General features: G+C 45.7%; 1 protein-coding gene across 4 annotated transcripts in view; it reads left to right on the forward strand.

The window, feature by feature from the left end:
- The window catches only part of LSAMP (limbic system-associated membrane protein), a 1,012,183-nt gene that overhangs the window by 779,902 nt on the left and 204,561 nt on the right, over positions 1 to 27,720 (forward strand). The window lies entirely within an intron of this gene.

Below are 27,720 nucleotides of genomic sequence, written 5' to 3' on the forward strand. Positions count from 1 at the left end.
GAAAATGCAGAATTAGAAATACTCATGCTTTGGAAAAATCATACATTGAGCTCATCATCTCTTACTCCATCTTGAGTCTTCTTGACTCAGGTGCTCTCAACAGCTTTGGCTTGCCAGAGCTCATGATGTCAACACTCCTGCACAGGTATTTTTCACAGGCAACAGCTGGGAACCAGGGGGGGGAACCCAAGAAGGGTTATGACCAGTTTTAGATAGCTCTTATTAGAAAGGGGATTGTGTGGGGAGGGCAGACAAGGGGCTGTGATAATCAAAGGCAGGCAGAGAGTAATCTAGTTGTGGGAGCATGAGAGAGGCAGAAACAGATATACAGATGGCGCACAGCAACTAAGAAAAGAAACATGATGAAGGAGTGAAAGAAAAATAAATAAAAGTTAATAGAGCTAAGCAAAAATACTGAGAAGAAAAATATAGTGCTGCTGAAAGAGGGAACAGAATGAACTCAGAGACAGGCAACAGGGACGCTGCTGAGAAAAAAAATATTAACAATGAAAGATAGATCACAGCATGCTAGATGGCAAGAAATAAACAGCAAGTTTATACAATTTCAAGGAAAACTATTGAGGCAAAATGTGTAGAGGGAAAAGGGAGGGAGAGGAAAGAAGGCAAGGTTGGGAAAAAGGAATTCAAAGGCTCCTTTGAAAAGAATAATTAAGTGACTAAGGCATCAGTGCCAAATTACTGTGGTACTCCAGGGGCTGAGGCATTCAGCAATTAAACCTGTAGGGATTGCTGGGGAGGGGGGCTGAACTGAGAGGACCAAGAGACTGGTGGCAGCCTCCCAGCCCACCCTCCCCAGGCACTGCGCAGCCATGTGCTGCTGCTGCTGCTGGTCTGGGTCCCTGCACAGCCCTGGGGACCCTCATGGCAAGCAGGTGAGGTTTAGGGAAAACATGTCTGGCAAAAATGGGGTGAGGAGAAATACATCTGCTTCAATAAGCCTTCTGGCTGACGGGTCTGTGCTGCTTTTGAGAGTCTGTCTACCCTTTCTGAGGTGCTTACTCTTGGCTTGCAAAGCCAAGCTCTCTCTTTAGGGCACAAGGCTAGCATTACACAGGGTGGGAGCTAAGGGGGACTATGCCATCGATGTCCAATGAGGCAGGAGGAATTTATTAGTATTTAAAACTAAATCAATGCACTGCCTGAAAAAAAATGATACTTTTCCCTGAATATTAATGTCAATTTGGCATATGATAATTTAAATTTAATTTAGTTGTATAGGATTCCTTCTCAGCCCTGTGCATGAGTGGACAAGTAATTTTGCAACATGACTTCATCCAGCCTCTGTGCTTGTAAAGCCGTCAAAACGCGTTCAGCCACAGACCAGGATTTCCCTGTCTCCTCTCTCCCCTGGTCCCCTGCTTTCCTTTACTGCCTTTGCAGTGCTAAGCTTGATGGAGCATGGCAGTAACAAATGTGAAAACAGTGAGCAAAAGATTTTCACCCTTGCAGAATGAGCCCTGGCAAAACCACCGCTGCATTCCTTGCTCAGGTTCCAGGAGCTATTAATAGAGGTCTGCGAAGGTTTATTAATTATACTTTTATACTGGGCCTTCTTCAATATGAACAGCATGTACATTTTGTTCCCATTTCCCCACATCTCTCTGTCACCTGAATAGGCCTCTGCCTGTGCAAAAATTTTTTACAAGAGAAGGAAGCAGCATATCCAGGCAGGCCCCTTCCAACATGCGTATCCCACCCCAGTGCACCCAAAAGACCTTTGCCCTGAGAACTCAGCCTGTGCTGACACTGCAGTTGTAGCTGGGCAAAACAGGAAAACTTGGTGTCCTCAGGATGTTGGTCAAATCAGACTTTCTTTTGAATTCTGCTCAGTACCAATTGACAGCTCCCTGGAAAACCCGCCAGGTGAAACACATCTGTAGGATTTCATCATTTACAGGCCTGACACCTAGAAGTGCAGCTGAGCATCTCAGCTTCCACTAATACAAGTCAACATGACCTGACAGGACTTTGATCTCCTGCAAACACCAGGTTTCAGCAGGCCAGCGGTGGCTGTAGGGCTTTGTGGGCAGTTTACAAGGGACTCCTCGGGTCCCTTCACTGAAGAGCTTAGCCTTTAAGAGCATGATCCCATAAATCGGTGCTTAGGCAACTAGCCCATTGGGTTTAATGGGATTACTTGCGTGAGCAAGGCTTTGTGAGACAGTCGTGAGGAGCAGTGGAAATGGATGGAGCTGCAAGATTGCAGCAGAGCATGAGGGGGATGCATATAGCCCCAGGAATGCTTTTATTGCACTCACAGGGATGGGGTTGGTGCCACTTGGGAGGGGGTATTGCCATTTGTTTTGCACGCTGCTGGGGTGTGTTAAGGCTAGATGAAGGCAAAAGTGACATGGGATTGGGGCTGTTTGGGCAGGGAGGATGCCAGACAGATCATCAGATGTGTTGGAGCTGAAGAAATACGTGTGATGGGCGGAGAAGGGGTTATTGGGAAAGATGCAGGGAGGCAGAGCTGTGAGCAGTGCCAAGACCATGACTGATGGTTTCTGAGGTGGCTGAGACACCGTCAAAGTGGGGCAGAGGGAGATGCATAATTATTTTGTTCCAATTCAAAAGCAAATCTTAAATTGATGATACTTGCAGCCCTTCTGCTGTCCCTCTCTGCAAGCACGGTAGCTTGCGTAGAGCAAATACTCACAAAGAGGATATTCCTATTAGTATTTCTGTCAAAGGTGAATTTGAAATGGTCTGTTGGATGGGGAAATTTACATTTTATGCTGCCAACTTGTCTGAGTCATAGGTTTTGTTTTTTGCTGGCCCTTAATTAGCTGAGTCAAGTTGGATAAATCACACACTAATTTACTTACCAAAATCTTTGAGTGGCCCACCCACAAACAGGTGCCATCTCAGTCTGACTGGGTTGCTTCCTGAGCCTCTCAGTGCATCGTGCAGGCCATGAGCTATGCTGAGAAGCACTGGTGGTGCTGGTCTGCTTTCCACAGCCCCCCACATAAGCTCAATCCGTACCCACGCTTGCACATTTTCCAATCATACACGTGATTTGTGTTGTGCTGATTTTGTTAGTGATGCAGATGTTACAGTCCGGTGGTATGTAGGAGGGAATGGTGGATTTTACAGCCTACTGCAATATTCACAATGTGTTTAATGTGTGAGGAAAAGATTATTTGCTGCCAGAAAATACATCAATAATCCCAAATAACAAATAAGCATGAGAGACGGATATTTCCTTTGCTATCACAAAAATGCTAGCTTTCATCAGACGCTTTTATTTTCTCACTCACTTTGGAACTCATAAGTGGGTTTGGTCAGCAGTACAGCTTCCTCCTGATTTCAGTGAGGAAAAAACCCTAGCTATAGCCCTGCAAGCTATTACCTCTTAAAGCACCATTTGACATGAGTTTCAAGTGCTGTTTAGCTCCAGGTTTTGCAGAGTCCTGTGATGTCTGTCCAGGAAACCTAGTAATGTTTTCCAGATGGCATTTTCCAGAGGATGGCATCCACTCGCTGTGGATGTAATTTCTGCGTCCATGGGGATGGGCAGGGAGAAAGGACAACTTGGCATCCCCCTTTCCCTGGCAGCAAGCTGCATATAAAAACACATCCCCTTCCTGCTCTGCGCACCAACAGGCTGCCCCTTCCCTGACCCTTGTCAATTTGTCATGACCAAGTGCATCCGACTGTCCCCCCCGCTCCCCCTCCTCATCATGCTGCCCAGTTTCCTGCCAGGTTGGGGCCCTGACATCACCCCAACAGCTGGTCAGCATTTTGAAGTCTACAGCATCATCTGTGTTGGAAATGCTCATGGGCCTCCCTGCTGCTGGGGATGGAGAGGAAACCACTGAAAAGAGAGTCCCACCGAAAGCTGGACATTGGTACAGCCACACTGGAGTTGCCAAAGCTTCCTCCCCCCTTCCTCCCTTCAGCTGGGGGGCTGGTAGCCTTCTGGGATGCTGGCCAAGGTGGCTGTGGTGTTCTTGAAGCTGGTGGCTTGGGGTTCATGCTTCCAGGCTGAGTGTGGGTCCCGAAGGGATCTCTCAGGAAGCCAGATGCCGTGCTCATCTGTGCACTTGCCTCTCTGCCTGCGTGCGTGCGAGCTCACAGGGTTGACACGTGTGCTCAGGCAGGGAGGAGAGGAGGAGTGGGAGGTGCTGGCTGTATTTCCAGAAGCTTCTGGCACAGGCTGCCTCTTGAGGGCCTCCCTTGGCAATGTGGTGCCCAGCACCTGGTAGGCTTCCTCAAAGAAGTCAGGTTCAAGACATCTAACATTGGACATGCAGCATGAGGGCTGGGAGAAGCAGACCAGGCAGCACATCCTGCTCTCTAGGAAAGCTGGTGCTTTTTCCTTGCTGTGTATAGAAGCTGGAGGGAAGTGATCCATGCAGATGAGCAATATGTAGCTCTTGGGAGGGACGTGTTTGTCACCTGAGGTGTGCGGGCGCCCCAGGCTCTCTGTGCTGGAATGCCTGGATTTGTACATCTGCCTTCCCCAGGGATTAAATCCACTTGGCAGGGCTGCCATGCGGGGGTGCCTGATTGGGACACACACATGTGGGGCTGTGTGGGGGGTGTGCCACCCTGTCCTCTGCACGTGTTTGCCAGCGTGTGAAGTGTGCACACATTCCCTGCCTCTAACTACGGGGATTGTTAATCCTGTTTATAGCCAGCAGCAAGATGGGCAGGGAGCCGCTTAACAAGAGCTGACACATGAAAAAAATAAGGCTTTTGTCTCCATTGTACATTAAACAATTCATGAGGTTTGGGGTTGAATAAGACATTTAATGAACATTGGCCTGTTCGGGCTGCCTGCAGCTGGTCATTTCTCACCCAGGGCTGGGTGCTTTTAAAGGCAGAAGAAGGAGACATCAGCTTTGAGTTATAAAATTTTAACAAACAAATGGCATTTCCTACTTATCTTAAAATGGAGAAATAGGGAGGAAAGCTAATAGCTGTGTTTCCAAGTATCTGGAACAATGGCAGGTTTGTAGACCAAGCTAAACTGAAGTGAGGATTCTCCGTGAATAGCTTTATTTATTTATCACTGAAACTATTTGTTCAGTGGTACAGAAGTGGAGCCAGAATCCCTGCTTGTTTTGCAGCAGGCACCTTGTTATTTCTCTTTTTAGATCTCACAGAAGCATGTGGGGTGGAGTAATGAGAAGGGAACGATTAGGGAACAGATCAGACCTTGTAAGGTCGGCTAATTGGGAGTTAGAAGGAGTCTGCTGCGAAGACTGGGAGACCTTTGCCTGTGGTTACAGGGATGTGTGGTTACCTGCATCAGTGTAATCTTTGTTTTATTTTATGTAAGATCACTTCCCTTCACTTTAAAAGAAGAAAGTAAAAAGAGATAAATATGTTTACACACTTTAAATGTTCAGAAATATAACTTTATGGGGCCACTATTACATTGCTGTGCTCCCACTTGATTCACAGCATCAGTTTCTATGGTGCCAACAAGAAGGATCAGATTTAGCTTTCATAGCTCTTCCTCTACTGTGGGGACTTGGCTTATGAAGTAGTAGGAGGCTGCATTCACTTCTCTCTTGGACTTAGACATTAAGCACCAGCACTGGTGAAACCTTCCTGATGTCACATTTTGGCTTTTGATAGGTAGCTTTTGATTGAGTTCTTGGTGGGAGTTGTCCTCTCCTGGTCCACTTCTCTACCTGGAGCCCAGGTGGGACACCTGCCATCACCTCAGCAGAGGCCAAAGGACAGATGGACCTGCAGGCACTGGGTGCTCCCTGACCCCTGTGTATAGTCTGTCCAGATTGGAACCAAGAGCTGAGGCAGCTGCAGGAAGGGGCATGCTGCCACTGCCAACCAAGTACTGCAGCTGAATTTGCTTTTGGGGAGTCTTTCTTTGCTGCTGGCTTAGAGCACAGCTGCTGATTTCTCTTACTGAAGGAAGCAGCGAGGTTGCCTTTCCCTCCCTGGTGCACGCAGACCCCCTACTCCAGTGCTGGGGCACAGGCTGGCAGCCCAAAACAGATGGTGCTGTTTTCCGCTCTGCCTGCACCAGTGCCCAAGGCAGACAGCAGGCACATGCACTCCCATCAGATGATGGAGGAGAGGGCATCTCAACATGATGCTTTCGCCCATCCATTCAAAGTAGAGAGTTCAGGCTCAAGCTTGGGACACCAGTCCAGCTGGTTCTCGGCAGCACAGTCCTGTTGGAAAGGAACAACTTTGCTTTGAAAATCCTGTTTATAATCCCAGTCCAGCTTTCACTACAGCAGCAGTGGACTTTTGTTTTGGCCTGCCTATAATACTGAGGCATTTTGCTCCAGAACAAAGAATCCTGTTTTAGCAATAATCTCTATTAGTGCATATTAATGTGCTCAGTTTGTGTAATCTATTTTGCCATGTAATTCATTTTAACATTTATTTTAATGCTTTCTACCTCTACACTCGTTTAATAACAATCTCATCACCTATCAGTGGGAGGAAGCTTTTTAGGACATTTAACCTTATATGCTCTGGCATTTAGTTCACTGTTAGATTGTAGCCTTTAAGCACCATGGTCTTGTTTTTTTTATTTTTTTCCTCATACAGCAGCCTGATCCAAACTGCAGCTCTATAAATAGCCATTACTACTAATGCATCTAATACGGTATGGAAAATTGATGTGAGTTTAAAAATGTTGTGAAGGAGAAAAATGCAGCATGATATGGGATCTTTAATGGTCTCAGGGATCATAGTACTGGTTTTGCATTGCAGTTATCTTCCTCACTCCTGCAGGTCTTCATGTCCTTCAATCACATGCTCCTCAAATCAGGAGGGGGATCAGCAGTGTCATGGTCTCAGTGGAGGAGCGTAGTCAAATGGTACAAAATGCCATTTTCTTTGGATGTCTCCTGACTCAAGTTGTTACTGCAGATCTATATTAACTTGCCTTTGAGATCTGATCAGGTCATGTCCCAAGCTGTAAAATAATCAGCTTTACAGTTGCTTCCTTTCACCAAAGAAATGCCTGCCCTCAAACACAGGGGCAGAAAGTAGAGCAGGGGATTACATGGGAAGATGATATGCCGTGCACAGACGTACATCAAAAGCCTCAGGCTTTGACACCAAGTTATTGTGCTAATGCCATGCACGCTGGTACACTGATTGTTTGGAAAGGCAGTGTTTTTTATGAGTGGATCCAAACTGTGTTTGTTTTTTCATCCTGCAAAACTAGAGTTATAAGCCCAGTCTGATCCTTCACTGCCATGAGATTTGTAACCCATAAGCTTGATTCCCAGAGAGGCAGCAGCTCTTTGAAGCACAATTGTGTCGGTCAGTTGGATGGCCTTAGGTCCCATCGCTTGGGTCTCAGAGTGGAGGCCCTGGTACTGTAGCTGAGTGGGGCTGAAGCTGCCCTGCCACCAAGTGACATTTGTTCATTCCAGTCAGATCGAGACTTGCCCAGTGCCTGGGCCTTGGCCATGCATAAGCTGAACCCGAGAGCACCAAGGAGACTTTGCTCAGTCATAAGTGGTGGATCAAAGCCAGCTCTTCCTGTATGGGACAGTGACAGCTGTACAGGCTACAGTGACAGCTGTATTCTGGTGTCAAGACTGGTGAGACACAGCTGAACTGGTTTTCTACTTTGCTGCAGGAATCTTGGAAAAACATTTAGGATTAAGCCAGCCTTCAGACAGGAGAATCACAGCACCTTCCACTGCACGTGAAAGCATCAAGCAGCCTATCTCTCTACCCATCCTTTGGTGTATATTTTCTCTGTCTCTCTCCTTTCACCCCACCATATGTGGCATGTTGGATGTGCTGCCTCCCCCTCCTGTTTTCTGCCCCAAGGTTGTTGTGAGCTTGAGAGTGATGTCTGGTAACGCTCTTTATTGCACATAGTACAGAGAAATATGAGGATGGCAACCCTACAAGAGCAGATGGCTTCACATGCCTGGATCTGTTTCCTCAGACAAAGTAGGATACTGCAAACTGGTGTTCATTTCACTTGGTAACATCTACTTGAAATATTGGTGGGTGTTGTAGCATTTGGAGAAGCAGGCAGGCTGTTACAAAGACTCACGTGGGCAGGGTGGAGTGAGGGTGTATAGGTGATGGCAATCCTGCACATTTCTGCTAGAGTGTCCCTTTCTAAAGGAGAGGATAGGGAAGCAAAAGAAGGAAGTTGTAAGGAGAGGGGAATGTCTTTGTACTCCACTGCATGCAAATAGGTGCCCATCTCCACCAAGGCTGGCTAAGAGTAAAGAGACTCACCTTTTGGGAGGAGTAAGCTGTGGAGCCAGTTTGGACACCTCAAGCATGGACTGCAAAGGCTCAGTTTCTCTTGTTGGGGGGTGTACAAACACAGTAAATGTATTCTCCAGACAATCAGCATCCACATTCAGCAGAGACTACAACATGGCAGTGTTTGTAGCACAAGCAGGAGGCTTCTGCACCACACATTTGCAGGGTGGTACTTGGAGGAGCAGGTGGGGGAAAGGTGGGGACGTAAAGAGACAAGCAAAAAGCAAGGTCGTCTCTGCGTGCAGAGAGAGAATTCACCAATGGGCAGGAAGGTGGGGACACTGGCGAACATGAGGGGGACAGAAAGGATTAAGTAGGACAGGGAGGAAAGGAAGATTCACAGGCCAGGGATGTCAGAGGCAGTAGTGTTTCCAGGGCCACAGTCCCAGAAGCCGTCCCTCTTCATCCCTGCATCGCCCTGCATGACAATGCTTCCCCTTCTGTTAGACAGCAGCCTCCATCATTTCAGCTTGCTAGCCCACCCGCTCCATGTTAACGCGTTTCTGATAATTACCATTTTTCGGAACTATTTTGACTGTTAAAAAATGCATTTTTAAAAATATAAGCTGATTAAAAGAGACTACTCATTAGCATAAGCTCCTTGCTGTTCAGCCCTCTTCCTAATTAAAAGCACTCATCTGTGGAGACCTCGATTCTCCCCTGTCCTCTGGGCTAGCTTTTTGGACATTTTTCCCTGGCAGTTTGCTTTATTTTGTCTCATCTTCCTTTTTTTAGTTTCCTCTCCAGCAGATTTCTGGCAAGGGTGGAAGAGGATTCAGGCAGGTGGAGGCTTAGGTATGTGGTACCAGATGAAAACTAGAATGAATTTGTTGTTCCTTAAAGCATCATCTTCTGTTTCTTGCTGCTGGCTTGGGAGCAGAGCAGCAGCATGTTGGCTTCCAGGCTCTTGGAGATGCACCTCCCAGGGCAGCGATCTCCTCCGGTCTAAACAGCATTAGGCTGGTGGCATGTTTGGATGGCAGATCTGTAATGCAAATCCAGGGGTGCTGGTGGCTGTGCAGCAGGTGTTAATTTCTCTCTCATTCAGCACTAAGCCAAGGTCCCAGCAAGGGATCAGCTGCCTCTGTGTTGCAGGGAACACAGCATTATGAGGAGCTGCAGAGGTCCCAACCACAGAGCCACACGATGGCTCTCAATTTCTGTAGCCCCAGTACCGTGGAAAATTTTAGCGCAAGGAACTGTTTTCTGTCTTCCTTAGTGTTCCCCAATGGTCCTAAATTAAATAAAGCAGCTTCCCTCATTCCTTCCCTCAGTGTCACCTGTTTCTAAGCAGCTGCCGTGTTTAGCCCTGAAGTGGCAGCAATTTTGAGGCCACTGAGGTCTGTCACCCTGAGGGGCTCTGGAAATCTGCAGCAGAGCTGGAAGGCCCTGCAAATGATACTCAACACCTTCTAAGCACTGGCCATTAAATAACTGAAGCAAGAATGGTGTTTAAGCTGTCCCAAAGCAACCTGGCACTGTGGCCAGCAGATCAGGAATTCAGATCTATGGGATGGATGAGTTGCTTGCTGGTGCTCTGCAAGCGTTCAAAAAGAGGGGAGCTTGCTGGCTTGTATGGACCCAGCTCAGCAGCATGTGTGGAAGGAGGAGGTTTCTCCAAACAATGTTGTTTAGAAGTCTGTTCACTGCTAATATTTTTCCCTGCTATGGAATGATGGCAGACCTTGAACTGCTCCCATTTGCTTTCCTGAGAAGAATTTTGGTGGTTCACCTGTGAAATAACAACAGATGACTGCCATCAGCAAAAATCTGGTTTCTTCATTTGAGGAGGTCCTTCCTCAGCTACAGACATGTGTCACTTTGTGCCACTAAAGAGAAGGGACTTAAAGACTCTGCTTGTGAGAATGGCTTGGACATAAATTTTTGTCTAAGCAAACTCAGGACTGGCTGGCCAGGGACCTGTAACCCATCATGGGCTTACTAGAAGACAGCAGACATTTTCCTCGTCTTTGTTTTCATTCTGTCCTTGCTAGGGTTGGTTTGGATTGGAGCTGTGACCAGGTTTGGCTCAATATCCCTTCTCCTCATGCTTTTTCAGTGTCTTATGCTTAGCCCTGCAGGAGCTGACACTGCTGTGGAGAAGTGAGACTGGCGTCTAATTTGCGTCATGCCTCAGCAGCTATAGTCTGACTGCAGGCTCTTTCTTCCTGGGGTTCCTCCAAGAGCCAAAAAAGAACAGCTGATTTTCAGATCCGGAGGGGATTGGAGATGGCTGGGAGGTTAGATACTCTGGGGTTATGGGTCATCAACTCTCTGCTGGTGGAAGTCCATTGATTGTAATGAAGTGATGCCTGATTTACCATGACAGTCAGAAGAGCATCACTCTTAGTTTATTTATTTCCTTTAGCACTGAAAAATGAAACCCTTCTGAACTGCAGGGGAGAATTCCACAGTCACGTGAGAGATTTATTCCATTAAAAAGAGCTGCCCTTTCACATAGACTGCTTATACTCCACACCCTACCCTTTGGTCCAACATTCTCCTTCTCTGCTTTCTCACACCAGTCTATAAATCCCCTGTTCAGTTGTACATACTGGGGGTGGATGATGTTGTCTCTTGCTTATACCATGGCACTTCAGGAATAACTTGACAGAAGTTTGTGGCACTGCAGCAGTGAGGCCCCAGGTTCAGCCAAACCGTGGCTGTAAAATCCCATTTAAAAGGTCAGGAGCAATGTTCTTAGCACTCACTTTTCACCCTTCCATGTATCTGCTCTGCTTGCTTGACTGTCTTTTCAAAGCTGTCAGCCAGGCTAAGGTCTCACCTGAAATTCTGAAGTAATCCAGAGTGGACAGCCTGAATAGCTGCAAAGGTCAAGACAATGCCTTGGCTCTAGTGAAGGGCCAAAGTCACTCCTGGTCTCAGTTGCTTCAACTACATTACACCAGGATGACTTTGGTTTAAGGTGGTGGTTCTACCTTGTCAATCAATAATCCAGCCTCACCTTTGCAAAGCCAAATGTGTACTACTGTCCTGCTTTCATAGGCAGGAAAATTGAGGTGGAGAGTCCAGAGCAGGACCAGAGTTTGCACTGAGCTCTCCAGGATGTCAAAGACTTGCTCTGGTATGTTATTTTTCACCAGCAGAACTCCTGATGTCCTTCAAAAGTAGAATGAGTGTCATTATCCTCATTTTGTAGTTATAAAAATCGAGCCGCGTTGAATTGGATTGGGAAGGAGTTGCCAGGGCCAGCACAGTATGTCCTTCAGAGCTGCCCTGATGCCTCCAGGAGCCAGACCCAGCAGGCGTTAGACTAGGGCTGGAGTACTCCCTATCTCTGAAATCCTTTTGGAAGGTCATGTCACCTGTCCATCCTTTTTCATCATGCAGTGGCCACCCACACTTACAGCTAAGAGAACATAAAACAGGAGGGAAAATTTTCATGGAGAAGAGCTGGTCTTGCTCTTCCAAGCAGCTCTCCCTGAATGGCAGTTCTCATATCCTTCTGAAAAGTGGGGACAACATATATATGTTCACCCATCTCTCCCTGATGTGTGGGGCAGCTGTGGATGCTGGTTTTTAAGAGTGTATTGCTGTCACAAACAGGCATGCAAAGCACTTTGTTCCCATCAGCCATGGCAGAATCAGTAGCATCTTCATGGTAAGCCTTGTTGGTTCAACCCTGACAACAAAGTCAATTCCCCTGCTTCAGGGGGTAGGTGGGTCCTGCTGCTCAAAATCAAGCTGAATTTCAACCTGAAGACAGAGAGGCTTTAGGGCAAACAGTCAGGACTTTGCTCTTCAGTTTGGCCACAGGGTTTGTCTGACTTGGTTTTGTTGTCAAACCATGTTTCTTTGACCTTACAGAGGCTGAGCGGGAGGGTTGGTCCTAAGGACTTGGTTCCTAGTGGGTTTGCACACATCTGAAACTGGCCATTGTGGTGACAAGGTGCTCTGGAGGGAAGATGGGACAACAGACAGGCAGTGCTTATTTGAAAAGCTGCAGAGTTTTTTTACAGATGAGGATTTTTAAATTCAGGCCATAGGGTCTCAGTGGTTTCAAGTCTTATGAGAACTTTGCAGGCACTGTTGCTCTTTCTTACAGTAACAGCATTTCCTCCTGACCCAGGGTACTTAAATACTCTAATATTAACTCTAGGACAGACAAGTATTTGTAGATAGATAGCTCATCTAGAGATGGATATTTATTATTTTCTACCTAGAGTCAGCAGTCCCCATGGGCATCCGTGTATTAATCTTAGGGAGCTGTGATGGATGGGAAAGTAGGTTGCTCTCTGCAGTGAGGTAGTCTGTACACGGGAAACTTCAGATGTTCCAAAACTGAAGGGATTGTAAAGTAATGGGTGCTACAGGACAGCTGGGTGGGTAGGTAGATGCTCTTTATCACTTGGTTTGGGACAGATTTTTCATTTCTTCTTCCCTCATTTGCTAACTTCCTACATATTAGGAATAAGGAAATGAGATGGGTGTAATAGGGATAAAATTCAAAGTAATTTCCAAAGATGAATTTCAATTAGACCTGAACCATTTGGGTCTGTCCAAGAAAGCTCTTCTCTCTCATCCAAGCCGTAATGAAATGCTTCTGTTTCTCCTGCCTCGTGCAGTTTCTCTTCCCTTGCATTCAGCAAGGTTGTCTGCTTCCTCTGCTGCCAGGGACTCCCTTCAGCTCTTTTCCAGGTTACTTCTTATCCTCTCTGGCAACAGCTCCCTCTCTGGTCTGACTAGAGATGGGACTCCTATGAGGGACAGAAAGAGTTACGCAGTGAACAGAGAAGTCATCTAAAAGCAGGGAAAGGGACTCTGATCCTCTTCAAAAAGTGTGCTGCAGTTGTTAGGACCGGCTCCCAGCATCAACTGTGTAAGAAGTCTGCCCCCTCTTTCAGGCATCTAGGTATTTTCCTTACTTCAGGAAGGGAATAAAACCAAAACAAAAAAGCCTGACATCAGATCTAATTAATAATAATAGAAAAGCCAATTTCACAGCCCATTACCCCTCGTAGCCAGGTGGGGGGTAGGAAGGTGAGGAGGAGGAGGGACTTGAAGCAACATGGGCGGGTATGTTTGTGGACCTTATAAAAGAGATGGGGCGATGGTTACTCACAGAGTTTCCCTGCCAGACATATAGCTTTAGGCTCCATTAACCCAGAACCCAACAGAAGGTGCCATAGCCAAGGGGAAAATCTTTAAAAATGCCGACAGCATCATTTTGCTTCATTAGCAGGGCTCCTGCGTGCCTCCTTCTCTCTTCGCTACCACTCTGACCCCCTCCCCTCCATGCCCCCTCCTTTCCCTCTCTTTCCGTTTTGTTTAACTGAAGGCAATTCATCTCGTTTTAATTAATTTTTACTCGCAGCGTTATCACCCCAAGTATAAAGGCAAAAAGTTGTTTTTTTTAATTACAAAGCTAACGGCATTAATTACCAGTACAGTAAATGCATCAACGCATGGGAGCCAAGTGGCGTTTGGAGGCACTGAGGCAGTGAGCGTCTGTGACAGCTGCAAAGGGTTTGGTGGGTTTTTTTCTTTCTGTTTTTTCTTTTTTTTTTTTTTTCCCCTAACAGCCTCACCACAGTAGAGCCTCACTTTGGGGAAAAAAACAGACTGAGATTTTTTAAACCACAAATCAACTCTAGCCACCCACTGGGATACGGCATCTGGAAGGGATGAAACAGAGCATCCTTAAACTATAGGGCTGGAAGGGACAGGAAAAGATCTTTTTCCCAAGACAGGTGCCATTAGACCTGTTTCAGTCTTGATGGTTGTTTGTTACATCTCAGCATGCACAGGGAGTCTAAGTCCAACTGGTCAGGTAGTTCATCCAAGTGTCACCCTTGTTTCCTAAATGGATCCTTGCACGTGGAATATTTGCAGAGCTTTGATGAGCTGGGAAAGTGGAGGGCACTGTAGGGAGCTGACTGTGGGCTCTGTCCAACCATGGCACATGAACTCATCTCCAGAAGATGAAGGTGACCCTTTGCTTCAGGTCTCAATGGACCCTGAGGAGTGACCAAAAAGCATAAAACCAAATACTTTGTGTTAAAAAGAAGGGATTTGTTACAAGGGTTGTTCTTTCTTCTGACATTCATGGTGGTACAGAAAAGGAACATCAGGTGCCAAGGTGCTTTCTGAGGGAACTGGGCTTGGAGAAAGAGGTGTCAACAGCACTGACAGTGGTATGAGAAGGGCTTTTTGCTCTTTATCTTGGGCTATGAAGAGCCATCTTGTCTGTTTCCCTTTATTTTCTTCCAAGAGGAAGGTGTAGAATCAGTTGAGGGGAGCAAGCTTGAATGTGCCCATGCTGCACTGATACTTGGAACACGGAGGTGGCTTTGGCTTTGCCTTTGCCAGGCAATGAGTAACCTTTGGAGGAAGGGAAGGATGGTACAGGAAAGGCACCCCTGCTGTCCAACGGGGCAAGGGGAGATGGTGCAGTGAGTGAGGAGAATTGCTTCTGCTACTCTGTTATTCTCATTAAATTAGGGATAAACCAGCAAATGCTGAGGAGCAAGGGGGGCCAGACCCCAAACTTAAGTTCTTATACATGTTTCCTGAGCCACATTTTGCTTCGGCCTGTTTCTGGCTCAAACCTTGTCTGCTCCTGCCATGGCAAAACCTCTCTGCTGAGTTGTAAAAGAAGTCTCATTCTTGCCTTCTCTGAAAGGATTGGAAGAAGTGTCTTTGTATGGCCTTGCCTTTGAGTCAGAGCCTGACTGTGAAAGGACAGGTATAAGGAGTGAAAATTACCCTAATAAAATGATGTCTATCATTTTCTTATTCCAACCAGAAATTCTGTAGCACAGAACAAAAAAAAAAAAAAAAAAAAAAAAAAAAAAAAGGAACTTAGTCAGAAACAACCTGAAGGGAAAAAGTTATGAAATTGAAACCCAAAGAACCAGCAGGAAAAGTGCTTTAAAAAATCCCTTATTAGAGTCACAGAAGGTAGCGCCATACCCCCACATGAAAAACAAAATAAAAACCTGGAAGCAAAAAGGTAAGAGAAACTCGTGCACTTAAATACCGAGTTATGTTGGTTTATTCAAGTCAGATAAAGAATACTTTAAAAATTGGATATTCCATCTGAGTGATGCTAATAGAATGGAACATAAAATGGAGCACTGAGATGTAAAATACAGATTAAGAAAAAATTTGAGGAACAAATAGCCAAAGATAACACAAGCAATAATAAATTCTTTACATACCAAGAGTAGGCAGCCCCAGGGAGAGTCAGTTAAAGAGGTAATCAGGATGAATTGAGATTGCAGAAAAGACTTGGCCATTAGTGGAGGGGAGAAGAGAACCCTGAATACCCCAGCATGCATTTTGCAGAGAAAAAAAGATGACACTGTCCTTGGGTAATGTGTGAGTAATAATGAAAGCGTGTGCAAAATGGAGATCTGTAACAGATCTCCAGGTTATTGCAAAGGGATTCCATGTTGGCAGGTCCCAATTTTGACTTGCAGTCTTCCACAGAAAAATTCGTATTCCCTGATCATCATCCCAGTACCACCACAGATTCGGGGAGAAGAAGCAACCTGTAAAGAGCAGGTATGAAATGTGAACCTGTAGTATCAGCAGGTAGACTGCTGCAAGAAGAAACCCCTTAATCAGTTCATAGCAGGTCATACCATATTCCCAAATTAAAATCAAAACCTGGAAACAAAAAGGAAATAGGAACAAGGGCAGTCAAATGCCAAATTCCATGGGCTTATTCACATTTAATAAAAAAAGAAGACAGGAAAAAAGGAAAACAAGAAAAGATTACACCAGGGGCATAAAATGTCTTTTTTTTTTTTTTTTTTTTTTTTGGTTAATGATCAAGTCTTCATCTGTACTATTTTAATCAGTTCTGGTATTCCCCTTTAATTGTTGTTCTTAGTTCTGCCTACTCTGAAACATCTTTTTTTTTTTTGTCACTCACATTAGACCTTGGGCTGATTCATTTTTTCTGTTGCCGTTTCCAAAATGAGGGGCATTGCTCTGTCCTCCTGTAGCCCAGGAGCCCAGCATGGCCTCTGCCCAGCACCCCAAAGTGCTCACCACTGGGTGTGCAGGTTGCAAATCCAATGGAGGAGCAGAAGCCTGTCAGAAATCTGTTGAAGATGAGAGTTTGGGGAGTTGATTCATGTTCATCAACATACTATGACACTTCTAAACAGTCTGTCTTCTCCACCTGTGCCTTTCTTCCTTTCCTAAAAGCATTTTCATGAGCATCATTGGATTTCTGCCACACCTGACCTTACTTTCAGCTTAGTTGCTGGATTGTCCCTCCCCTCTCTCCCCTTCAGCTGTCCTCCCCTCCACCTCCAGCCCATGCCTGTGATCTGCATCCCAGTCACCTTTCCAGTATTGTTCCACATCCTTCTCCCTTTTGCATTTATTTATTTATTTATCTTCCCCAGGGTTGGAAATGGGGAAAAAATAAAAATAAATATGCAAATGAAAGGGAAAAAACTGAGAGAAATTTAATTAAAATGTGTGTGTTTCTTTCCCTTCGAGTGCTTTAGGGTGGAATAGCAAATTCTTAAAAAAGAGAGCACTCAGAATAAGGTTAAAGAGCTGAAAACTGATTACATGCAATTGAAAATGAAAGCAGGGAGGGGGTGGTGGAGATGTAGCATATTGAGATAGGTAAAGGCTCAGGGAGACACTTGCTGGAGAGGGGGCATTTTTCACTGTGAGTTACAGCCAAGCAGGCGTTGCATATGAGGTCTGTAACGGGGTTTCAGACATTTTGCATCAGGAGAGAGGCAGAGAGAGAAGCATTTTACTTTGAAGAGCAATATGAAGAGGGCACCTTGCAGATGAGAGCTGGGAAAAAAAGCAACAGCCAGGAAGGACAGAGGAGTGGGGGAGAGCCACCCACCTTCTGGTTTGTATCTGTAGATCTGCCATACCCTGAGAGAGGACAGGACTTCTAGAACGCTTGAGGGCAGGGAGGGGAGAGAGAAATAAATAACTGAGTCTCATACTTTATGCAGGATCTGCAATCACCAGTTCTGAGCTTGATCAAAGCCATAGCTGTAATGCATCTGTGTGAAGGAGAAGGCGAGGTTGTTGGACTGTGGAGTTGTGCTTCAGCTTATTAAAGATTAGAGGGTGAAAGCAAGTTCTGGGGAGGGGGGTGTAAGTCCTCCAGCCTTACAGGCATGTTTGGACAGCAGTGGTCTGGCTAGGTGCCATTTCTGATTGACTCCTGGGTGTTCATAGGGTCGTGTAGCAGCTTCCTAAAATAACAGGGCTCCCTTAGACCGAGCACAGGACCTTCAAGTGTAAACCCCATCCTCCCCATAGACCCACTACAACAGCATCAGGGCCAGCAATAGATTTATGTGCCAAGGGTGAGAATGTGTATATTATGTGGCCTCACTTAGGAGCAGTGCTTTTCCAGTGCATCTTCTCCATTCTGCTCTCCTTCCAACATGGGAATCATTTCTTGGCAGCCTGTTATTTTAATTAAGCACAGCCTTTGAAAGACCACATCCCCACTTGTGCCCTACCTTGGTTCCAGGCTGCAGAGGCCTCTTCATTACTCAGAGCCCATGGGACACCTCGTGAATTTAATTTTTAAACCTGTGATGTACTGTGAGGCGTAGGCCTGTCCCTCTGCAGTCACTGAATGGCATGTTCCTAGCAGCTCTTCCCTGGGGCCATTGCTGCCTGCTGCACGGAGTCCTCTCTCCAAGCTGAAGCAAACCCAAGCAGTCCTTTTCCTGCTTCGCTGGCATCTACACTACATTGGCTGTGGGAGGCACCATTTTGGTGCTGTTCCTGCCCTTCTGGGTCTTGGCTGGAAGAGGGGAGGAGGCACTGGAGACAGCTACCTTACAAGCAGTTTGAATAGTGTCTGGAAAAGCTTCCATATTAAATAGCCATATTAAATAGTTCCTGATTCTGACTTGTCCACACACTGTCTGAGTCCTCAAGAAGCTCTCTTGAGAAGGGCTTAATGGCAAAGACAACAGCTGCTTCCTGCTCTGGTGTAGCAGGGATTGATGCTGCAGCTTTTATAACCCACCAATGGTAGCTCTCCCCTTCTGCCCACAGATATTAAGGGTCCAATTTTCCCTTCTATTTCCCATGCCTTTTAGAGTGAAAGAGAGAAAAGAAGTCCTCTTGCTGTGATACAGAGTGATTGCTGCCATCTGACATTCACATTTATCTGCTTGGTCTTTTCATTATCTCCATCCCATTTGTTTCTGGTTGTTCTCAAGTGTTTGCTGATCCTCTTCCTTCCTCTAAGACCGGCTGTTGTTAAAACTCCTCTGCTTACCTGCTCTATATATCTTGACTTATCTGCTTGGTTCACATCTCATTCATTGATTTTTTCATACCCAGCTGCTAAATGAGCACTGTTTGCACCTCTTCCACAAGCATCTTCTGCTTTGCTACTGCAAATTCCTTTGTAGTCCAACTAAAACAGTGTAGCTTCTCATTACAAACAGAAAAGCCAGCAGGCTTCCGATTTTTCTTACTTCTGCCTGTGTGCTGCTTGTTTTATTTCAGTCAAGAGGTCACACCACTGGTGACTCTTACCAGAGATGTTTCCCTAACTTTGAGCCCAATTTATCAGTCAGGATACAAGGCTCATTTTTCCCAGGTGCCCCAGACCAGGAATAGCCTCTGGCTGTTATACAGCTTTTCAACAAACTGTGTCAAGAAGCAGCAAAATCCTGCCTCTGGGAACATGTTCCCTTTCTTAGTTTTATTCTGTATTGTTACCATCTCGTTTAGTGTCTCAATTACATATAGACAGGCACAAGCTGCAAATTCAGATCACAAATTCAGGGATGTTTGTGTCCTATGGGCTTGTCTGCCTCGATTTTTTTGTGCCACTACAACTATATAAATATATGAGAGATAAGCGACAAATACCTTTGTAGGAGTATCTGTGTGTCCACATTTGAGGGTTATTCCATACCATTCAAAGCTGCTTTAGTAGAGCCAAAGTTAGTGTGTAAACATGAGTGCTATGCAATTCTCTGCTTCAGGCATGTTGTCATGCAGCCAAAGTCCATCTTAGGATTTTTAGCCCATTTGTATCTGCAGAGGCATCAATCCCACATTTCCTTTCCATGAAATCAGTGTGGTTTATGTTAACTTTGACATAAATCTTCATCTTCAGAGTAAGTCTTCAGGCCTGATGTATGGGAAAAGACAGAGTAATAAAACCAAGAGACACAAAACACAGCTCATGATATGCACAGAACTTCTATGAGGCTGTGCTCTGTTTTGGAACAAGGTGTGAAGCTGTTGCAGATAAAATAAGAAACGGCCAGAATTTATGCTGAAAATTCAGATCTCCCTGTTGGTCTGCTCTGTGTTCACCACAGTTGGGTTTGGAAGTTTAGTTGGCTTTTTAAAGTAGGAAAATGGTTTCATTGTCTTCTGCACATGAAGCACTTGTGTTATTTCAGAAGTGGGAATGAGTTTGGCTCATGAGAGATGTTCTGTTCTTGTAATTGTGGGAATCTTGTGGTTCTGGAGGTCTTCTTATATGCATCTACATCTGCCAATCAAGCAAGAAGCATTGGGAGAACAGGCTTTCTTGAGACTATCTAGGAAGTCCAACATCTAATATTCATGAACTTGGAAAGGCACTGGCATGTGAAGTTAAAAATCAGTAAAATCTTTCAAATATCAGGACTGGTCAGTAGAATAGGAGATCCAAGTGGAATGGGTTTGTCCAGGCTTAGATTTTTGCCATGCTCTGCCCTCATTTGTTTGCAACGCAAGGCAAAGGACAAGTCTCCGTGCCCAAGGCATGCAGCATTTTGCTGTCTCGGGTTTTGAGGGGCAGCTCGTGCCACCAGGACCTTCTGAAAGGTTCTAGACCAGACAGTCCATGGATAAAAAATCTGGGTGGAGCAGTACGGTTGGGAAGCCCACCAGAGGGCAGTGAAAACCCTGCGAGTGCAGGGGTCTGGGAGCTGCGGGGGTGAGAAAGGCTCCCAGGAAGTGAGTGACTGGGGAGCTGGGAGCCTGCAGGGCTGCTGGTCCTAGCTCTGGTCCTCAACTTCGCTTTCCCAATTGCGAATGGCTGGCAGCATGCATATGTCGCTCTTAATCTTCCTTTTGCATCCCTGTTTTTGCAGTTGTCAGAGTGCTGTATTATGCAAATTGGAATTAAGCAATTAAGGCGATAATGTTTCCCTTGAAGAGTTTGACAAGGCAGAAGGAATACAGACTATTTTTCAGACAAGCTTTTGGTTGCATATTTACCTAAAAACAACAGGAAGAAAGAAATGGACAATGGTACACACGCACACACACCAGCTTTGTGACCAAGCCGCCCTTTCCTCCCTGTGCACCCCTCCTTCTTACTTGTCCCATAACACCATTGAGTTTTGGGCCCTCAGAGGGGCTGCTCACTTGCCATCCTCAGCACAGAGGACACCAAGGAAGGGTCTGGCACAGCCTGTGATGAAATCACATCTTAAACAGATGTTTAAAGGTCTAGCTCAACACCATACTTTGTGCCTAGGAGCAAGGGCTTGTGTCACTGACTCATGGATTGCACTTTCACAGCTTTGCAAGGCTGGTGTGTGGGGATGAGGAGGGGGAAGGTTGCTATCAGTTGCTGGGAGACAAAAGCTCAGAGCTGCTCTCTGTCAGTTTTTTGACTTTGCTACTTAGCCAGCATCTTGTGTGAGCTCTTCCCATCTTTTCCACAGTTAGAGGTGCTTTTGTTCTAAAAGAGACTTTCCAATCTTCCTTTGTTTAGATTTGCAGTGGATTTGTACAAAAGGAGAGGGTTATGCTATTGAACTGTTTTGCCAGTGATTTTTACATCACAGTCAAAGATGGGCTAAACTGAGGCTGCAAGTCTCAATTGTCTTGGAAGCCAAGGTGCTGGGAAGCTAACCTGACTTATGGACATTCATGCTGCTGATGCCTCTGCACCTGCCGTCTCTTCTGCAGATGAGGTAGTGCCTTTGAGCACTTTAGATAAGATGCAAAAATCGTTTTGAACCAGTAACTGTGCTAAGGATCAGACCCAGGGGTACAAATGTAAGATTCTGCAAAATGGCATCATTTGAAATAAACCTCACCCTGTGCTTTTTTTCAAGCTGTGCTTTCTTTCCTTGGGATGTGGCTGGTGACCTGTGCTTTGAACCTGCTTAGCTCTTGGCACAAGCTTAGCATTTTCTGCATTTCCTACAGGTCTCAGGAGGGAAAGGAGCAGAGAATGGGGAGTTACTGATTTGTTGCCAGTCAAGATACACAGGGCCTGATGCACCCCTGCTCCATTACACCCAGAGTCACACCAGCATAGAAAGATGAATCAGAGGCAGTGACTCAGGCTCCAGCGCTCTAAATAGTCAGCAGAAGTGGTAAGCCTACTCCCAAGTGGCACTAATGACTGAAAGAGAGCTAAGAAAGTGTGTGGCTTAATGGGGAGTATTCCCCAGCTCACACAGGGAAATCATTACCGGATAGAGATAATTGGCTGATTGTGTAACAGAGTGGTCACATACACTGATCTATAGTAGTGCATGGGAGGATATGGTTCACTTTGAAACCTCTTCCCAAGTTGTATGAGCTAACATGAAGGCAGGCCCACTCAGAGCAGATTGCTGGAAGCTGAGAGGATGTTGTGGGGATGGATGAACCCCTTTACTTTAAGCATACTTCAGTACCCACTTTCAGGAAAAAGGATTATAGAGGCCCTTGTTCCAAGCCAGCAGGGCTCATCTTAAGCTAAGTTGCTAGGTAGGGGTGTAATGAGATAATTCAGACAGCCTGAGACCACTCTTTGCTTATGTAAAGTAGCATTCATGTGGAAGCAAACTTGTCCCAGTCGGCACTCTTGTCAAAAGCTGCTCTTTACATCTCCATCTCGCCTGGTCACTTCCTAGGGAGATCAGCTGAGCTTATTCTCAGTAGGAGTTGTTTGGCCTGAATTAGTGCTCAAGGAAGCATTGGCTCAATCGATCCAGATAACTCTATCTAGCCTTTGTTTAAATAAGGCCACAAGTTCTCACCACCTCTACATCATTTATCTGCTGTGTAGTTCAGCGGCCAAGCTGTGTTTGTGGAGGCAGGCAAAACAAACAAAAAGAAAACAAATCCCTCAACAACTAAGATAAATTCCCATTTCTGCTTTCATTCAGGACAGTTAGAGGAAATATTTTGTGGCTCCTGTCTAGCCTTGGCCCCCTTCATCCCTTTGCCTTGTTTGCCTGTAACTACCAAGCCCTAGTTTTGACTGCTACTGCTCTTTTTATCCCTCTAGCTGAGGGTTGCACCACATTCCCCTCCCTTTCTCTGGATGTTTTAATGAGCTTGCATTTTCATGAAAGGCCAGATCTGATCGTGACTTGAATGGCAGCTGCCAAACAGAGCTCTTAGCTTCAAACTCAGCAAGAAAATGGCTTTGCCTCCCCTCAGAGCAGCTTATGTACTTGAGAGGCTCAGTCATTAGGAGCAATTTCTATTAGGAGCTGAGTACCTTTTGTGTTCCTTGGGAGCAAAGGATGCTCTTGGGGTCTGCTCAGCACCACGGAGGGTTGTGCCTTCTCTGTGTTTTGAACTAACATCAGCAGAGCTCAGACAAGCATGCTGGGAAGAACGTGACCGCAGTTGCCGTCCTGGAAGGCTTTTTTTGTTAGTCTTGTTTTTTCTGCTGGTTCACTAGAGTATTCCCCCTGCCTTATTAATATTTTTATAAAAAAAAAAAAAAAAAAAAAAAAAAGATAAGCAAATCCAAATATTCTGTTTAATTAATGGCCCCTAACAGTGTGCTACAACGCTGCCTGTCAATTTTGAAAAAAAGATACAGCATTTTATTTAAAATAGAAAGAAGAAACACTCATAATTAAAACAAGCTGGAAAGTACCCTTCGTTGGGTTTTGTACTTCTCCTGAAAAGCATCTTCCATTTTCTGTATGCCTGGCAGACCTTCTTTGCATGCTGTGCTTCTCACTGGACTGGAAGCATTCAAAGGGTAAACACCATGAAGGACAGGAGTTTTTTTGTTTGGTTTTTTTGGGGTTTTTCGGGGGGGGTGGGTCCAGGCTGTGTAACTGGAAGATGTGAAGTGTCATTACCAAAAGAAGATATGTTAAGCTGCCCTGAGATTGGCTCAAGTCCTGGCAGCAGTGCAGGTCTCCAAGAAGAGGGAGAGAGGTCTCTTTTCACAACAGTAGAAGTCAGTAGGTATGATGGGATGTGACAGGAGAACCCACAGTGAATGGGTGGGACTTTTTCTGTCTCAGAGGGCAGGGAAACTCAATCCAGGTCTTCCGCAACTTCCTCAGCCACAGCACCTGGGCAATCACAGAGGTGAGTCTGGGCACAGTGTGCATTCCAGCAAACAGCTTTAGGAGAAGGCAGTATCAGGAAACACTCCCAAGTACCACTATTGTCCTGGCAAGGTCCAGTGACCCCTCTGACTTCCAAAGAGCAGAGAATGATTAGGATATGCTGCAGCCCAGAAGGAGAGATTCTTTTTTCTCCTTCACCCCATGCCTCAGTCCCCAAAACTGAACCTGTGGCTTATGGCTGCCACAGATTTCAAAGTGATAGGAAATGAAGCAGCTGAGAGGAGGATGGGAACAAAGCCTACCAAATTTATTCTCTGCCTTTTTAGTATGTCATGGGCAGTGCTTTCAGAGAATTCACAGGGGTATGAGGTCTGGGTAAAGATAAGGTGCACGTACAGAGGTATTTCCTGTCTAAGGTGTTTTATGAAGTCCTGTGTATTGGAAAAGGGAAGTCAGTTAGGCTACAAGAGATATCTTCAGTAAAGAATATCATACTGAAAACATGAGAGAAGCACTGTGGGTGAATACTCAAGGAAAGTATCATCTATGCTTCTTTTCTTCTAGGCTTCCCTTGGCATGAGCTTTTGGTCACTGGGAGGCAAGACACAAAGCTATACAGATTATTTGTTTAACCTGTACTACAGCTTTTCTGTTCTGTCCTATGTCAGGCTTTGTCTCCATGGCCCCCTGGGAAGCAAATGGATCTTTGATCGCTATTCACATCAACGGGGAAGTCATCAATGCCTTTTTTTTTTTTTTTCCCCCCAAGTTTAAAGTAATATCCAATCACATTTGAAACCACTGACACTTCAAATTTGCAGCCTGAGTTTGGCTCTCTTATAACCTGTGTTATGCCTGACATGTTTCTCCACTCTATTGTCCCATTCTATGCACAATCATTTATTCACATTAAGGCAGTAAAATATAGATGAGGAAATCTTACAGATGGGAAATTCTTACATCCTCTTTTGGTGGCTTTTTCATTTGGCCACAGTAAATGATGATGCAAACTGAAAGACTTCAGATTTTGGTTCGTCACCTTTGATTTTTGCACCTAATCTCTGCAGTTTCATCTAATCAGGCAGTGTAGAAAATCTCCCCTCTAGGCCATTTCTCACCTTGTATGAAGTATTTATATCACTCTCTGATCCATTTTATCACCATGCCAGAAACATTTAGGCCCTTGTTCTTACCATGTCCCTGGAATAGCATGGGTCATCATCCTATTACTCCTGAACTGTTTTGCAAGGAAGCAGCCAGAGCACAGGACCCTAAGTTGATGCCTTTTCCTGGTCTTAAAATCAAGAGTCATACACGTTAGAAGGTTAGAAGGGAAAAAGGGATTTTACCTTGGTATTTATTTTAAGGATCCTTGGGTGCACACGTCCAGGTCATATGCATTGAGATGCACCCTGCCGAGTGTGTCCCCAGAGATCTGGTATAACATTATCAGTGTTACTAATTAGCATATCTATCAAAGATTCTCCAGTGAGAGGCTCGAGTGAGCCCCCCTCCCCAAGGAGCCTTCCCCTGGATGGTTCTATCTTAGTTTACAGAATGTGTTCTGGAGAGGACCTTGGGGTCTGGGGCACACTGATCCCTAACTGCGAAGCTTCTAAAATATTTTGTCTCTTAGCTTGACAAACAAGTCCAAGAATGTAGGCAAAAAGCACTAAGAATACAGAAGTTGTAAAAAGGTATAACAGGAGTATAAAAGAAAAGGCAAAAAATCTTCATGGCATCAAAGTAACCTGCCCAAGCTGGTCAAGTCAGTAGCAGAGCTGAGCCTGATCCTGCATCCCCAAAGCCTATATTTGTGATTCCCTCCTGAGCTCTACAGCTTTTCCCAGCATTCACTAAAGCACACCTGCTTTCAACAGTTCCTCCAGCACTTGAACCCCATGCATCAGGAAAGTAGAGTGGCCCCCTTTATTCCCATTAACATGCAGGCACACACTGTTTGTCTCCCTCTGGGAACATGATGGGAAGAGTTTTAGTGTCAGGAAAAGTAGTAGTAATAATAATAATAATAACAGCAGCAATAATATGAAGAAAACCTTCTAAGTGTCAACTCCATATTTTCTGGGGCCTGGTTAAGTTCTCTGGAGCATAGCACTCCATCACTTTTCTCAGCAGGGTACAGTTGCTCTTAACTTGAAGGTTTTATCCCTGGGCTTCCTGTACTAAAAAGGAGAAAGGAGGTAAATCGTGCATTCCATGGGAGTATAGATACTTAATTAAGTATCGCATTTAATTGTTCCAGACTTCTGCTTGACAGTCACTGTGTTTTGAAAATCATCTCCTTATTTTTTGGTATTGCAAAGATAAAAAAAATCTGACATGTAAATGGTGTGCATCCTGTGTCCCTCTGCACCTTGGCGTGACCTGTGCTCCAGGACTGGTGCACAGGTCCTGCTGGCATGTGTTTCCATGACTCTGGTGCATGCTGCTTTTCATGCCAGTCTTAGGGGAACAAGTGTCTCCTCTGTTCTGCTTCCAGTGGCCCTTTCTGTCATCTTTTGTCCAACCTGCCTTGTGCCTGCTCTGTGGCATGTCTTTGAGTCTCTCCTCTTTCTTTTTTCCCATTCCTTTAGGACTGGGGGAAAAAGAAAACTGCACCTTGGAAAAATTAGTTTTCTGGGCCTTTCTTACACTGCCTTTCTTGCAAAGATCTCAGATCACTTGCATCTTGCAAGAATTAATAATATAAAGTTTGCTGCCCCTCTGTGAGACTGACCTGTTTTACTATCGTTGTATGAAATTAGCGATCTCTTTGAAGTCTACTTAATCTACTTTAGGAGTGTGACATCTTGCATACAGATCCTAATCAACACACTCCAGGAGCTAGAAAACCGGAGAGACTGGTCAGAGTGCAGTAGCCTCAGCACAGAATCTACCAATCCACCCGTCATTCCCTCCTGTGCCGCCAGAGTCAGACATCCCGCGCTATCGGAGAGACAGAGGTGTGGTTAAAAGTGGTTCACCCAGAGGCCCGCTGTTGACAGAGCTCAAAAGTGCCTGCCTTGTGTGTGCTAACCCTCTTGCCCTTGCCAGTCCCCACCCCAGGAGCTCCTCTGGATAGGGAAGAGATGGGGTTGCCCATGGGTCTTTTTGCAGCATGTCCACCCCAGCCACCACCAGCCACACATCACGTCCCCGCTCCCTCACTTGACAGTCACCACTCTCCAGTTCAAAGGTCTGTGGCCTTGGGACCTCCCAGGGACATTTTGCTGGTTTTGACTGGAGTACACTTACATTTTCCTCCCAGTGTGTGGAGGTGTGAAGCTATGTTTTGGATTTGTGATGAACACAGGGTTGATCATATAGGGATATTTTTCTTATTGCTGAGCAGGGCTTACACAGAGCAAAAGCCTTTTCTGCTTCTTGTACTGCCATGCTGGCAAGGAACTTGGGTGTGCTGGGCAAACTGGGAGGAGACACAGCCAGGACAGGTGACCCAAACTGACCAGAGGGATATCCCATTCCCTATGACATCATACTCAGTATATAAAGCTGGAGGAAGAAGGAAGAAGAGGACATTTGGAGTGACGATGCTTGTGTTCCCAAGTAACTCTTACACATGATGGGGCCCTGCTCTCCTGGGGATGGCTGAACACCTGCCTGCCCATGGGAGGTGGTGAATTAATTCTTTGCTTTGCTTGGCTTGTATGCTCAGCTTTTGCTTTCCCTGTTAAACTGTCTTTACCTCAACCCACGAGTTTTCCAGCTTTTACCCTTCCGATTCTCTCCCTGATCCCACTGGTGGGGAGTGAGTGAACGGCTGCCTGGGGTTGGTTAATGGCTGGAGTTAAACCATGATTAATGTTTCTGGGGATAGTGGTTAAGTATGTCTCAGGATGGAAGAGAGTAACATTTAGACTCTGTCTTGTGACCTTGAAGGGCCAGTCTCTGGAAGGGGGGAAGAAGATAATTCCCCTCCAACTCTGCTTGCCAAGAAGCAGTGAGATGTCATGGCTTGGTCTCTGGTGGGGCCTGACACCTGATGTGGATACCACCAGAGGCAGAGGTTTGTGCTGGTGTGCGAGGCTGTTCAACCTGTGCTGAGAGAGAGCCATGAGGCATGAAGGCTGCTGGGGGAAATTGGGTCTGTGTAAAACTCTCCTGCTTGACCAAACCCAGGAGGATTCAAAGGAGGCAGGCCTGGCATTTACATCCACTATGTAGAAAGATCACAGATAATAAGCTCTGTGTGTGCGTGTGTGTG

The sequence above is a fragment of the Corvus brachyrhynchos genome, unplaced genomic scaffold, assembly GCF_000691975.1.
Source record: "Corvus brachyrhynchos isolate BGI_N302 unplaced genomic scaffold, ASM69197v1 scaffold3, whole genome shotgun sequence".
In the NCBI taxonomy this organism is placed as follows: domain Eukaryota; kingdom Metazoa; phylum Chordata; class Aves; order Passeriformes; family Corvidae; genus Corvus; species Corvus brachyrhynchos.